We start from the raw sequence: 13,039 nt of genomic DNA, 5'->3' as shown, positions 1-13,039 counted from the left end.
GTTTGTAACTGATATTTATAATTCGGAGACTGTCTGATGTGTATTCCCTCAAAGCCAGCATGTTATAGCGTTACCATCCATGTAGCGTTACCATCCATATATGACATATGACTACATATACTATAGGCCAGGCTTTGAATTCCTAGATGACATGGAAACCCACTGGGTGACCTTGGGCAAGTCGCATTCTCTCAGAAAAAGGCAACAGCAAAGCTCATCTGAACACATCTTGCCAAAAAAGCCCAGTGACAAGATCCCATAAACCAGCAACAGCTTGAAGCCACCCAACAACAAATATTGAGCCATATCAGAATAACCTAGATGATACAATATATTCACTTCACAAAGTCTAAGAAACAAAACCAGTTTCTTTCTTCTAGCTGTAATCTGAAACAAAACACCTTAAAATAGGTTTCACAATACCAAACCTGTAACTTTCCCAAGCTGAATTTATAAGTCTACAGCTCCCAGACTCTATCAGCAAGTATAGCAAATATTAAAAGATTTCAAGAACAGTTGTCCAAAAGGACACTTTTCCAGGAGAAAACTCTTAGATATATGTTGCAGTGCAAGGACAGCAGGGAATATACATAAAGGGGGAAATTGTGGGCCAGGTGTTAACAGCAATCACTAGACAACAGGAGTAAAGAAAATAAGTCTCACCTATCGCTGCAACAAATAAAGTAAGTTAGAAAATGCCACATTGTTTTCATCATTTAAAAAGGCTATTAGTTTGAAACAGACCACTGACCCATCACACAAAGATAGGGAAAGAAGTAAAACTGGCTCACTACTAAAACAGTAGAGCCAGTATGGTGTTTGAGTGTTGGACTAGAACCCTAGCAGATAAGGGTTGGAATCTTTGTTCAGGTATGGAAACCCACTGGATGTCTTGTACAAGTCACACCCTTTTAGCCACAAAGAAAGGCAATAATAAATTCCCTCTGAAGAAACCTTGACAAGAAAAGTCAATTATAAGGTCACCTTGGAGTCGTTTTAAGAAATGGGAAACAACTTGAAGGCACACAACAACAACAACAAAACCCAGAATGGATTCAAAGGAAAAAGAACAGGGTCTCAGTGAAACTTAAGACAACTCAAACAGTTCTGTCTTGGCAGGACTGATCAGTGGGATTCCTGTGGGCCATCAGTAGTCCTAGGAAAACAAGGATAGGATGCAGACAATGCCACCTGGCAAATGAAGGTTGGCATGTGCAGGGGATTTGCATCCCCAATATAAGTTTCTCAACTAAATATTGCATCTGGGTTACACCAGTGTGGGAACTGTTGGCAAGCCAAACAAAATCCCAGCAGCCACCTCAGCACTAGACACATGGGGCAGATCATGCAATATTAGACCTAAGCAACCAAGAACCAAAGTTTTGAGGAAGCTTATTTTTAGACAACTCCCAGAATCCCACAACCTATGGTAAGTGAGGAGTTCTGGGCACCGTGCGACAAAAAGTAATTTTGCCAAGCCCTGCCAAGGGCCTCAGCTTGCGGCTGTTCTCCTACTGTATGGTGACTCATCCAGCTTCACCCACCACTATATTTTTTCCTTGTAAGCAGTAATATCCTAGAGAGAAAAGATGCAGAAATGTTTATCTAGTACATCCCAAAGAAAAAGAAGCCTCATCCATGACCAGGACTTTGAATTAATACCTGAAAGAGAATGACACTCATATTTATATTCAACTGACTTGTTGAATAAAGAAAATTCTGTTTGGTTCTTGTCTTGGGCCTGCCATTTTAAAAAATGCTATTTCCATGAGAAAACTGTCATCACTTGTATAAATTCCAGAGACTTAGAAAAATAATCCACAGGACTATCATTTATAAACAAAATATGTATATTTATGCAGATTTTGCCCAAATATACCAAGTTTCCCCAATTCAGGCCAAAACAAAATGCTGAACTAAAAACAGAGAAATAAAACTCTGTTTCTCTGCATTTTAAAGTGAGACACCATCTTCTGCTGTCCAGGTTGGCTTGAATAAAATCTGGTCATGGTGGCAACAAAACTGCATTTACTTTCCAAATAAGAAAGCAGTTAATTGGGTGCTGAAGTAGGCATTTGGATGTAGGCATTTTGCACTTTAGTCCAGTTTCATCCAGCAAGCTATTTTTGAATCCTAGTGCAATGCAGGGATCGGGTCTGTGCTATCTGACAGAATAGTAGGGGTCTGGATAGATTCAGTCCCTCCTGTGGGTTACAGCTCCCAGAAATGGTAGGCAACCCTGCAGATGTTTTTTGTTTGGCTGAGAGCTTCCTTGAATCTACACCAGCATATTCTGACAATCAGGGAGCATGGGAACTGTAGTTTAAAACATGTGGAAAGCCCCAGATGGCTACATCATATGCTACACATTTTTGGGCCCTGATGAAGAATCTGACACATGCTACTTTCACTTTCATCGTGATAGGCAGGATATCAGCAAAGAGCAAATAACTCTCTCTATATGTTGTTGCTGTTGGACTGCAAATCCTATCAGTCATAAAAACATAACCAATTGTAAGGGATGCTGATAGCTGCAGTTCTGCAAGATTGGCAGGGCTGTATTGATTCCCACCTGCAATTGATTCCTACCTGCTTTGAATGCGATTTCCTGCTATTTGGCAGGGGGTTGGACTGGATGGTCCATGAGGTCTCCTCCAACTCTACTATTCTATGATTCTATTTAAATTGACTAAATAATATAAATATAAGTAATATCACTCCCACTGCCCAATCAGGAGAGAAAGTCTGCCAGCTTTCCCTGCTCTCTCACAAGATCCAATCACTGCTTCCAAACTATTAAACTATAAAAAATAGGCATGAAGTAAGAAGAAAAAAACATAACATAGGACCAAAAAAATCTGTTACCAAACACCAAGTGCCAAGGTTGTAACGAATATATTTTGCTACAAAAATAAATACAAGTAGGCAACAAAGAAACCACATTCCTCATCGATAAAGCCTTAGTTTGCGTAAATGATGCAAATTTCAGCAGTTTTGGTAAAGATTGTCCCTTGCTACATTATTATTCTATTTTGGCGGTGATTATAGAAAGCCTAGATTCGCCACCTAGAACTGCTTGTCATTGAAAATCCTGCTTGACCTTCTTACCCCTATTAGCTTATAGAATTTCAAGTCTAGAAACTTGAAGAGCGTTGCTCCAAATATCACCCCCTGAAGTGTACAAAGCAGTCACTGAACATGCATGGCTCGGAAAGCAATGATACTGCAACAGCGGAAAAAGGGAGAAGAAAAATAAAGGCAAGGGTCAATATGGATATTTTTGTATAAAGAAGCAATAGCAAATTTAAAAAAAAAGTATGACTTTACTCCAAATACTTTTCTTTAAAAAATAAACCAACAAGCACATGCACATACATGTAACTCCCCAAATCTAGATGCATTCAACTTCACATTAAAGCATGGGGAACTACATGAGAATAATATCCAAACAAATGTCATTCTGCTTGAGTATGGCTAGGAAGCAAGGACTGAGATCTAGGTTGTAATTCTATCCTTGACACACAGGGATCACAGAGACATCAATTTCCTTTAATCTCAGCCATCTGAACAAAATGATCTTCCTCACAGGGAAGCTGTGAATGCAACAAGAATCAAAGTCCCTTGGATACTTTACAGTCCCTGTATAAACAATGGAACTGATATGGAATAAAAAGAATCTGCTTTAAAAAAAGAGGCAACTCTGATGAATGGGTCAATCTGGAAGAGTCAAGGAATGGCTTCACTGCTCTTACTTACTGATGTTCACCTTATACCCAAGTAGCAAAAGACATTATTAAAAAGCATTCATGCTGCTTTCGATATAGGTTGTCCACATTCACTGATTTATAGAAGGGGTTAGAACAAAACCAATTTGTTTTCCCAAGAGAGAAATAACTGAAAAGAGCACACAGGCATCTCAGTTAGGGGTAACACCCCTTAATAAAGCAATCTGCTCTTTGTCCTCATTAAAAAGTGCTGCTTTAGAAGAGTTACTAACATCAATTATAAAGCCCCTTCCACATAGCTGAATAAAACCCCACATTTTCTGCTCTGAACTGGGGGCCCTTCCACACAGCCCTATATCCCAGAATATCAAGGCAGAAAATCCCTGCCTTGTGGACTCAGATAACCCAGTTCAAAGAAGATATTGTGGGATTTCCTGCTTTGATATTCTGGGTTATATGGCTGTGTGGAAGGGCCCTCACTCACTACTCTAGTTGTGATCCTCTCTAGGGGCCCTTCTACACAGCCATATAACTCAGAATATCAAGGCAGATAATCCACAATATCTGCTTTGAATTGGAATATATGGCAGTGTGGATTCAGATAACCCAGTTCAAAGCAGATATTGTGGGATTTTCTGCCTTGATATTCTGGGTTATATGGCTGCGTGGAAGGGCCCTAAGGGGAAAGGTGCTGCCACCAAGGCGACAACACAGTGTATTTCATGCTTTTACAAACCAATCTGAAATCAAATCTGGAAAAAAGGTGGGGAAAAACATACTTGTTCTGTAATGATTTGAGAGGAACAAGAAAAAGTCAAATATCTAGGCAACAATGTGAGTTATTTTTTTTTCTTAAAGGAATTTTCCAGACCTGTTAAAGGCCATCATGCCTGAACTGACACAGAAGGGACCTGAAACTTTTAGAGAAGGAAAAAAAAAGATAGGGAGCAATTTTTGAAAGAGTAAGTATCTTGCGGAAGACTAAACCAGACAACACAGGGAAAGGCCAGGAACAATCTTGATGCTTTTCAGAGAGAACATTTCACAAACATTATCAGTTGTTTTTTCCAAAAAGAACAACGTCCTATAACAATAATTTTCATAGGAAATCTTCCTGAAATGTGCAGGAACAGAGTAAGACATGCTGTCAAAGGCTGCAGCAAGATTTAATGTTGCCAGCAGAAAAAGTAATACCAAAGGTTTTTATGAATGTCAATAGCTTGCACAGCAAAGGACTCTCTCATTTATTTCACCACTGTCAATGGCTGGTACATCGCACTGAAATATGATGCAAAAAGCATAATTCCCTGATTTAAAATCCAAGAAATCTAGGAGAAAAATAAAGTGCTCATGTTCTCTCTTCCGTCATCATTATGTAGATTACTAAATTAGGTATCACCCTGAGCATACAGCTATTTCTCCCCCACAAAATATATCACCTTGTAGGTGTAATCTTCCCTCTTTCTGTATAATGTCCATAGAACTCACTCTAAAGCATGATGTCATCACTTCCCACCACTGGCTGCCAGTGATTGGAGAAGGGGCAGGGAAGGGCAGAACACTGTGATGACAGAACATAGGTAAGTTCTTCCAGATATTATGGGGTGGAGTGAGTAGAGGCAGGGCACAGAGGAACAGTTGATGCAGTAAGAACAAGGATTGTGTTAGGGAATGTCCAAATTGACTCTACTTTTTACAGCGGACATATAAAGTAAAACAGGGACAAATGTGAGTATAAGGAGATACCCATATTATGGGTTCCTCTCTTTACATCCAATTTTTAGATGGTATGTTTCAAGGAAGAATAAAAGAAGAATGTGGTCATGTTGCCAAACCATCTTTTGTGAGAGGGTCCAAATTAATGATTGTTGTCAAAATAATCTTACAGTATATTTTCAGTTAACAGGCCCCCATGGGGATTGGTAGACTCTGCATAAATGTAGTTTCTGGTTGCTTGAGAATAACTATTAAAATAGGCCTAATACTGTACCCCATACTATACCTCACCAAAAATACTCTAATGACATGATATTGACTTAAAGAAATTAAAAGCAAATTAATGCAAATAAAGACAATTTAATGTAACTGTAAAAACTGATTTTACTGTGTAATAAATTTTTTATGTTTTATTTTATTTAAAGGAAGAGAATTCAGAGATAGCTACTGCAGTTACACAGAAAACATGGTATCACTTTCTATATTTAAAAAAAATTAAGGGATAGGTCTGGAGCAAGGTGGCAGTTATGGAGGCATTTCTCAAGAAATGTACAACTGACACTGGTTTTAGGAGCATTCAACTGCTACTTTTCCTTTCCCTACACCTTCCTTCAATTCTCACCCACAAATGAAAAATACTTGCAGTTTCTCTTCCTCACCCTGTGCTCTTCTTGTAAGATCAGGTGGAATCCAGACACAAAACACTATCCCCTAAACATATACATTTATAGAAACATAGCTCCAATATATGTGTGTGTGTTTTTCTTCAATTCTAAGATGCCATTAAGTGTACGATAAACAGTAATTTCAGTAATACCACCAACTGAGAAATATCTAAGACAGAACTAAGATTCTAAGGTGCACTCTATTTTTAGAGATGTTTCTATGGGGGGGGGGGGGGGGAGTGTCTTGGAATCAAATGAATAATTTCTCTCTCTCTCTCTCTCTCTCTCTCCCCCCCCCCCCAATATATATATATATGGACGGATGGCAGGCAGGGAATTGGACTAATAATTGGACTAATAGCTAAAACATTTTGCCAGCTCCTGCTATTTCCCTTCCTCACCTTTCTCTCAAGATTAGGTGGAATGGAGGTATAAAACAACTGCCTCCATTTATACATCTATGAGAACATAGCTCATATAGCTATATTTGTATGTATGTATCTCCATCCATGTCATTCTCCCTACAACTTGCAAGGTCAGGTGGAATGCAGGCACAAAACAATCCCCACAATACATCTTTGGGAACATGGCTTGACTATATATGTAGGATTACACACACGTACATATGCACACTCCCAACATGCATCCAGTTCTCAGCCACAAAATGATCACTGCTCTTCCTAACATTACAGCTGGAAAATTCTTGCGGTTTCTCTTCCCACAAAACAAGACCCCCTATGGAAGAATATCCCCAAGGCTTACATATATCCGTATATATGCCTCCCTCCCCTCAGCCTGCAAGACCAAGTGGAATGCAGGCACAAGGCGACCCCCACAATACATGTATGGGAACATGGCTTGACTATATATATATGTTTACACACACCTCCCAAGCTGCATCCAGTTCTTACCCACAAAATAATCATTGCTCTTCATAACACTACAGCTGGAAAAATCTTGCTGTTTTTCTTCCCCTAAAAACAACACCCCCACCTATGGAAACATGCCCCCAATGCTTACATATACAGTAGAATCTCACTTATCCAAGCCTTGCTTATCTAAGTTTCTGGACTATCCAAGCCATTTTTGTAGTCAATGTTTTCAATATATCGTGATATTTTGGTGCTAAATTAGTAAATACAGTAATTACAACATAACATTACTGCGTATTGAACTGCTTTTTCTGTCAAATCTGTTGTAAAACATGATGTTTTGGTGCTTAACATGTAAAATTATAACCTAATTTGATGTTTAATAGGCTTTTCCTTAATCCCTCCTTATTATCCAAGATATTCGCTTATCCAAGCTTCTGCCGGCCAGTTTAGCTTGGATAAGTGAGACTCTACTGTACCTGTATACGTGCCTCCCTCCCCACAGCTTGCAAGATCAGGTGGAATGCAGGCACAAGGCGACCCACCACAATACATCTATGGGAACATGGCTTGACTATATATGTATGTTTACACACACCTCCCAACCTGCATCCAGTTCTTACCCACAAAATGATCATTGCTCTTCCTAACACTGCAGCTGGAAAACTCTTGCAGCTTCTCTTCCCCAAAAACAACACCCACACCTATGGAAACATGCCTCCAATGCTTACATATATATACCTGTATACGTGCCTCCCTCCCCACAGCTTGCAAGATCAGGTGGAATGCAGGCACAAGGCGACCCCCACAATAGATCTATGGGACCTTGGCCCCAATGTCTCCACAGGCACATCTACCTCATCACGCCCCAGCCACGGCCTCAGTGCTGACAGGCCCGGTCCCGGCGCAGGCTCCCCTCCATCGGGCCCCCATGCTGCCAGTGGCAGGGCCCCCTCCCCTCGATTCCCAGCGGCAACAACCTGCTTGACACATCTCTCTCTCCGCGAAGAGTCCCTTGTCTTCTTACGTCCAGGCGGCCTTCGGGGGCCGGGCCTCCCCTCCAGAGCCCTCTGGGCCCCCCGTCTCCTCGGGGGGGCGAAGCGGAGCCATCCTTTCGCCGTGGCCCCCCTGGATCCGGCTGACACGGCCCCTCCCCTCCTTCCCTTCCCCTCCCCCTCCCCTCCAGGGGTTAAAACATGAGAAACACACACAGAGGCAGCCCCGTACGCCCGCCAATGTCTTCCCCCTGGAAACCGCGGCTGGGAAACTTTGGTTCCGCGCGGGCCCCTCAGCTGCTCTCTGCTGCTGCTGCTCTTTTCTCCTCTCCCTCATCACCCCACCCAAAGGTGATACCCCCCTGCTTAAAAAAATAAAAACACTACAGTTCATCTGCTCAGAGGCTATATATACCCCGACTATGAATGGGTCTGTTTATTTTCATTGTAGGAATAATCCTCCTTTGCCCCCTCCCAAGCCCAAGGTGACAGAATGTAGGGGAGAATATCCAAGAAAGCAAAACAACAAAGGAGATGATGGGAAAGAAGGGGGAGGGGGCGAGCAAGGGAAATACAATAGCTCATCTAGATATATTTTAATGGGGAGGGGAAAGGTGTAGATCTCAACAGATATGCATCTGTTTATATGCAATCCGTTTGATGGCTGAACCACCCCCCCTCCTCCCTGCATCTGAGTTGTTGTGATGTTTTCACATGCTGTGTGCATCCACACAGTCCACACTCTATGTGTATTGAATGCAGGAAGGAGGGTGGGTGGGGAGGGGGCAGTTTGCGTAGCATTTCTGTCCCTCCTCCTCTTCAAAACATCACTGGGCTCAAGGCAAGGTGACGAGGGAGAAGGCTAATTTAATTTTGAATTGAAAGCTTAGGGTTGTGGGAAATGGGATAAAGAGTTTGCTTTTGGAAGGAGAGAGAGAGACCAACATTTTTAATCCCTCTATTTATTTTTTTCAAAGGGGGGAGGGGGGGGGGAGAAAGAGAACAGGGCAGTGGCTTACCTTTGGGAAGCGCATCCAGGCACCAAAGATTCCTCCTCATCCATCAGAAGCCTCCAAAAGAGAAAAGATGCTGTACGTCTTACAATCGCCACACTCACACACTCTCTCACGTATACAGACATGCATATATCCCAGGCAGGCACTAGCGGAAAAGGTGGCCAAGGATGGGAGGAGATTGGAGATGTGGAATACAACCCCCCCCCCCCACATCACCTCCACCCCACTTTAAAAATCCATGAAAGGTTTGGGAGGAGGGAGAGGAGAAGAGAGGGGGGTCACTCACCTGCTGTGTGGCCATGGTGTGGATGGCGATTCTAAGGCTGGATTTGTTGTCATGATGGGGAGGGGGGCTTGTGGAAGAGATCCTGCCAGTTGCTGAAGGATTTGTGTATGCGCCTCTCTCTCCCAATCTCTCTCTCCTTCTCAGTCCCCCCCCACAAAACCAAAGTGGGGGGGAGGAGAGAAGAAGAGGAGGATGAGAGGCTAGACGATCTCTTACAGATGCATAGCAGCAGTTTCCCCCCACAACACACACACACCTCAGCCCCTCTCCTGCTGTACCCTCCACTGTTCCCTTCCTTGCCCTTGGGAGAAAACAAGGGGGGTGATGTGCGAGAAGGCACCCTCCCTCCCCTTTTCAGCTCCACAGGACATTAAAACACACAGAGAGAGACACACAGAAGGGCAATCTGGACCCCCACATCTACTCAGGGTCCTCTAAATTTGGGGAAAGAGCTTTGGTATTGCCTGCACGCAAACTCCAGACCCCCTCCCCAAAACCCTCCTTGCTTCCTCCTGACTCCTCCTCCTCTGCTGCCCACCACTGAGGTTTGCCTCAGTTGCCCAAACACCCACCCTCCCCTTTTTTCAAATGCAGGCAGACCACTCCCCTCTGGAAGCCCACTCCTTGAGCTTAAGAGAAGGTGGAAGAAGAAGTGGGGAGAAAAGGAAGAAGGGGGGGGGGGGCTTGCCCTCTTCTTGGCTGGAAGGAAGTGGTGGTGGTGGTAGTAGTGGTGGGAGGGGGCTTCCCTTCTGCTTAGCTTGTTACTCAAAACTCACTTTGCAGCAGGCAGGGTGGTGGGCTTGATCCTGGAACACATGCAGCCCCCAAGTATACCTATATTTTAAATGACTTTGTTTTTTGTTTTAGCAAAACAGGAATATACCTTGCTTTGGACCCAAACTAAAGCTCACAATCTTCCAAACTGTCCTAGCTTTCCTGAAACAACGAAAGGGGAGGTAGTCCCCTTACGACCTGAAACCTTGCCTGTTCAATGAGGGGGGAGGTGTCCCCTAAATCCACTCCTTGGGCTTAGAGGAAGTGGGATCAGAAGGGAGAGAAGGAAGACTCCCCTTCTTCTTGGGCTTCGGGCTCAAAACTCCATCTCCATTCGTTCTGCAGCAGGAAAGGCGGTGGGCTTGATCCTGCAAAACATGCCCTCCAATAATATATAAGATTAAGTGTTGGTTTCAGGACAGCAAGGATGTCTCTGGCTTTGGTTATAAAGAGCCCACTCTCCTTTACTAGTAGTCTTTCAACCTTCCCTGCTTTTCCAAAGCAATAAAGGGGGTGATATTTAGCCTACAATCCTCAAAACTTGTCTGTTTAATGGGGTGGGGGGGCCTTTAAGCCCTCCCCAATTGCAAAGAGGGGGTGCCTGGTGCCCCCCTCCTGTCCCTCTCTTCAAGGGGGCTCTGAGCTGCCCAGCAGTCTCTCCCCCCACATAAGGAGGCCCTTCAAGCCCACCCCCCTCCCTTCAAACGCTCAGATATAGCAATGGGGTCGGCTGCCTCTTCCCCCTGTGCCTCATAGAGAGGGGGGCTAGGCCTCAGGCTCCTGGCTGAGAGAAGAGCAAGGCTCCCGGCCTCGTTCATCCTCTCCTCTCCCCCTCCTTCCTCCCCACAGTCATTCACTCGCACATACTGATACACCTCGCTCACACAGAGATGCACACAGCCACACAAAAACTCATAATGGCGGCCCCGGGAAGCCCAGCAAGGAACGCTCGCCGCGCGGGGGCTGATGGGGGTCGTAGTTTTCTCCACCCCTCGGGACGCATTCGGCTCTGCGGCGCGAGGGAGGGGCCCGGACTACAAACCAAGATGGCGGACAAGGCCTCGGCGCGGTGCCGTCTGGGAATGGTAGTTTTGATGCCCCGCTTTGTACCTTAGGCCCTGTTGGTCGCTACGGCGAAACAAGAGATGTTTGGACTACAACTCAAATGGCGGATAGGGCGGCTGAGGAAGAGGGATTTGGCTCCGCCCCAGACTAGGCCACTCATAGAGGCCGCTAAGCAGCACGGGGAAGAGAGTCCTCTCCTGGAGGCTGATTTCCCTCAACAAGGAGAACAAGGACTACGACCAAGATGGCAGAGGGCGAGGGAATTTCTCCAAGAATGGAAAATGCTGCATGGGCACTGTGAACCTCTGAGCATGTGCAGAGTTCGTTTACTTTCGAAAGGGATTTTTATCCGCAACCCCCACTTTCAAAATCAGAATACAGCTAGCTCAGGCATGGACAAACTCGTGGCCTCCAGGTGTTTTGGACTTCAACTCCCACAATTCCCATTAGCCTCAGGCCCCTTCTTTCCCCCCCTCAGCCGCTTAGAACAAAGGGAGACCAAAAGCAATGGCCACATAGGTGAGCAAGCCAACAAAGGTTCACTCTTCCTGATCTCACACTGGGCCAAGAGGAACCTCAATTTGTGGGTTGCTGTGCATTTTCCGGGCTGTATGGCCATGTTCCAGAAGCATTCTCTCCTGACGTTTTGGCCACATCTATGGCAGGCATTCTCTGAGGTTGGCTATACTGGAAAACTATGAAAAGGAGGTTTATATATCTGTGGAAGGTCCAGGGTGGGAGAAAGGACTCTTGTCTGTTGGGGACCAGTGTGAATGTTGTAATTGATCACCTTGATTAGCATTAGAAGGACAAGAGGGATCCTCTCACCTCTGCAGGAGTCTACCGTATACCATGCAGCTGTGGACAAGTCTACATAGGGACCACCAAACGCAGCAGCATTGCCCAGACACGAATCAAGGAACATGAGAGGCACTGCAGACTAACTGAACCAGAGACGTCAGCCATAGCAGAGCACATGAGGAACCAACCTGGACACAGTATATTATTTGAGAACACTGAAATGCTGGACCACTCTAGCAATTATCATGTCAGACTACACAGAGAAACCATTGAAATCCACAAGCATGTAGGCAATTTCAACAGAAAGGAGGAAACCATGAAAATGAACAAAATCTGGCTACCAGTAATAAAAAAACCCCTCTAAAATCAGAACAGTAAATAAAGAACGACACTCTGAAAACAGAGGAATTACAGACATGAATCAATCGGGACAGCTAACACCTCCGAACAAAGGATTTTTCCCAGGCAGGAATGAAGCTTGCAAGGCCATTAATGCTAATCAAGGTGATTAATTGCAACATTCACACTGGCCTCCAACAGACAAGAGTCTTTTCTCCCATCCTGAACCTTCCACAGATATATAAATCTCATTTGCTTAGCTGTCCAATATACCTCACAACCTCTAAGGATGCCTTGGACCGCAAGAAGATCCAACCAGTCCATCCTCCAGGAAATAATGCCCGGCTGCTCACTGGAGGGAAGGATACTAGAGGCAAAGATGAAGTATTTTGGCCACATCATGAGAAGACAGGAAAGCTTGGAAAAGATCATGATGCTGGGGAAAATGGAAGGAAAAAGGAAGAGAGGCTGACCAAGGGCAAGATGGATGGACGGTATCCTTGAAGTGACTGGCTTGACCTTGAAGGAACTGGGGGCGGTGACGGCCGACAGGGAGCTCTGGCGTGGACTGGTCCATGAGGTCATCAAGAGTTGGAAACAACCATGTGATTGAGCAGCAGCAGGACTGGATGGCCTACGGGATCTCTTCCAACTCTATGATTTTATTATTCTATGATCTGTGGCAAGCAGTATGGCGGCAGCTCCTACCTTACTGTCCACCAGCGGACCCATACAGGCGCCTGCCCCTACCCCTGTGCCCACTGCAGCGAATGTCCTCCAGTCTT

General features: G+C 44.6%; 1 protein-coding gene across 6 annotated transcripts in view; it reads right to left on the bottom strand.

Moving 5' to 3' along the window:
* fbxl19 (F-box and leucine rich repeat protein 19) overlaps positions 1-11,008 on the bottom strand; it is a 31,559-nt gene extending 20,551 nt beyond the window's left edge. For 2 of the 6 annotated variants that reach the window (XM_008115390.3, XM_008115396.3), the window contains exons 1-2: positions 9,276-11,007; positions 8,993-9,043 (exon numbers count right to left, since the gene is read on the bottom strand). The gene's annotated coding sequence lies outside the window, so the exon portion shown is untranslated. Of the gene's footprint in view, positions 1-7,835; positions 8,144-8,992; positions 9,044-9,275 lie in introns of those variants that run through there. The other 4 variants (XM_008115392.3, XM_008115391.3, XM_008115395.3 and 1 more) reach the window with 4 other exon arrangements.
* Positions 11,009-13,039: the final 2,031 nt, after the last annotated feature.

Source organism: Anolis carolinensis, chromosome 6, assembly GCF_035594765.1.
Source record: "Anolis carolinensis isolate JA03-04 chromosome 6, rAnoCar3.1.pri, whole genome shotgun sequence".
In the NCBI taxonomy this organism is placed as follows: Eukaryota; Metazoa; Chordata; class Lepidosauria; order Squamata; family Dactyloidae; genus Anolis; species Anolis carolinensis.
The sequence above is the reverse complement of the archived record's forward strand: the minus strand, read 5'-3'. Positions and strand labels throughout refer to the sequence as shown.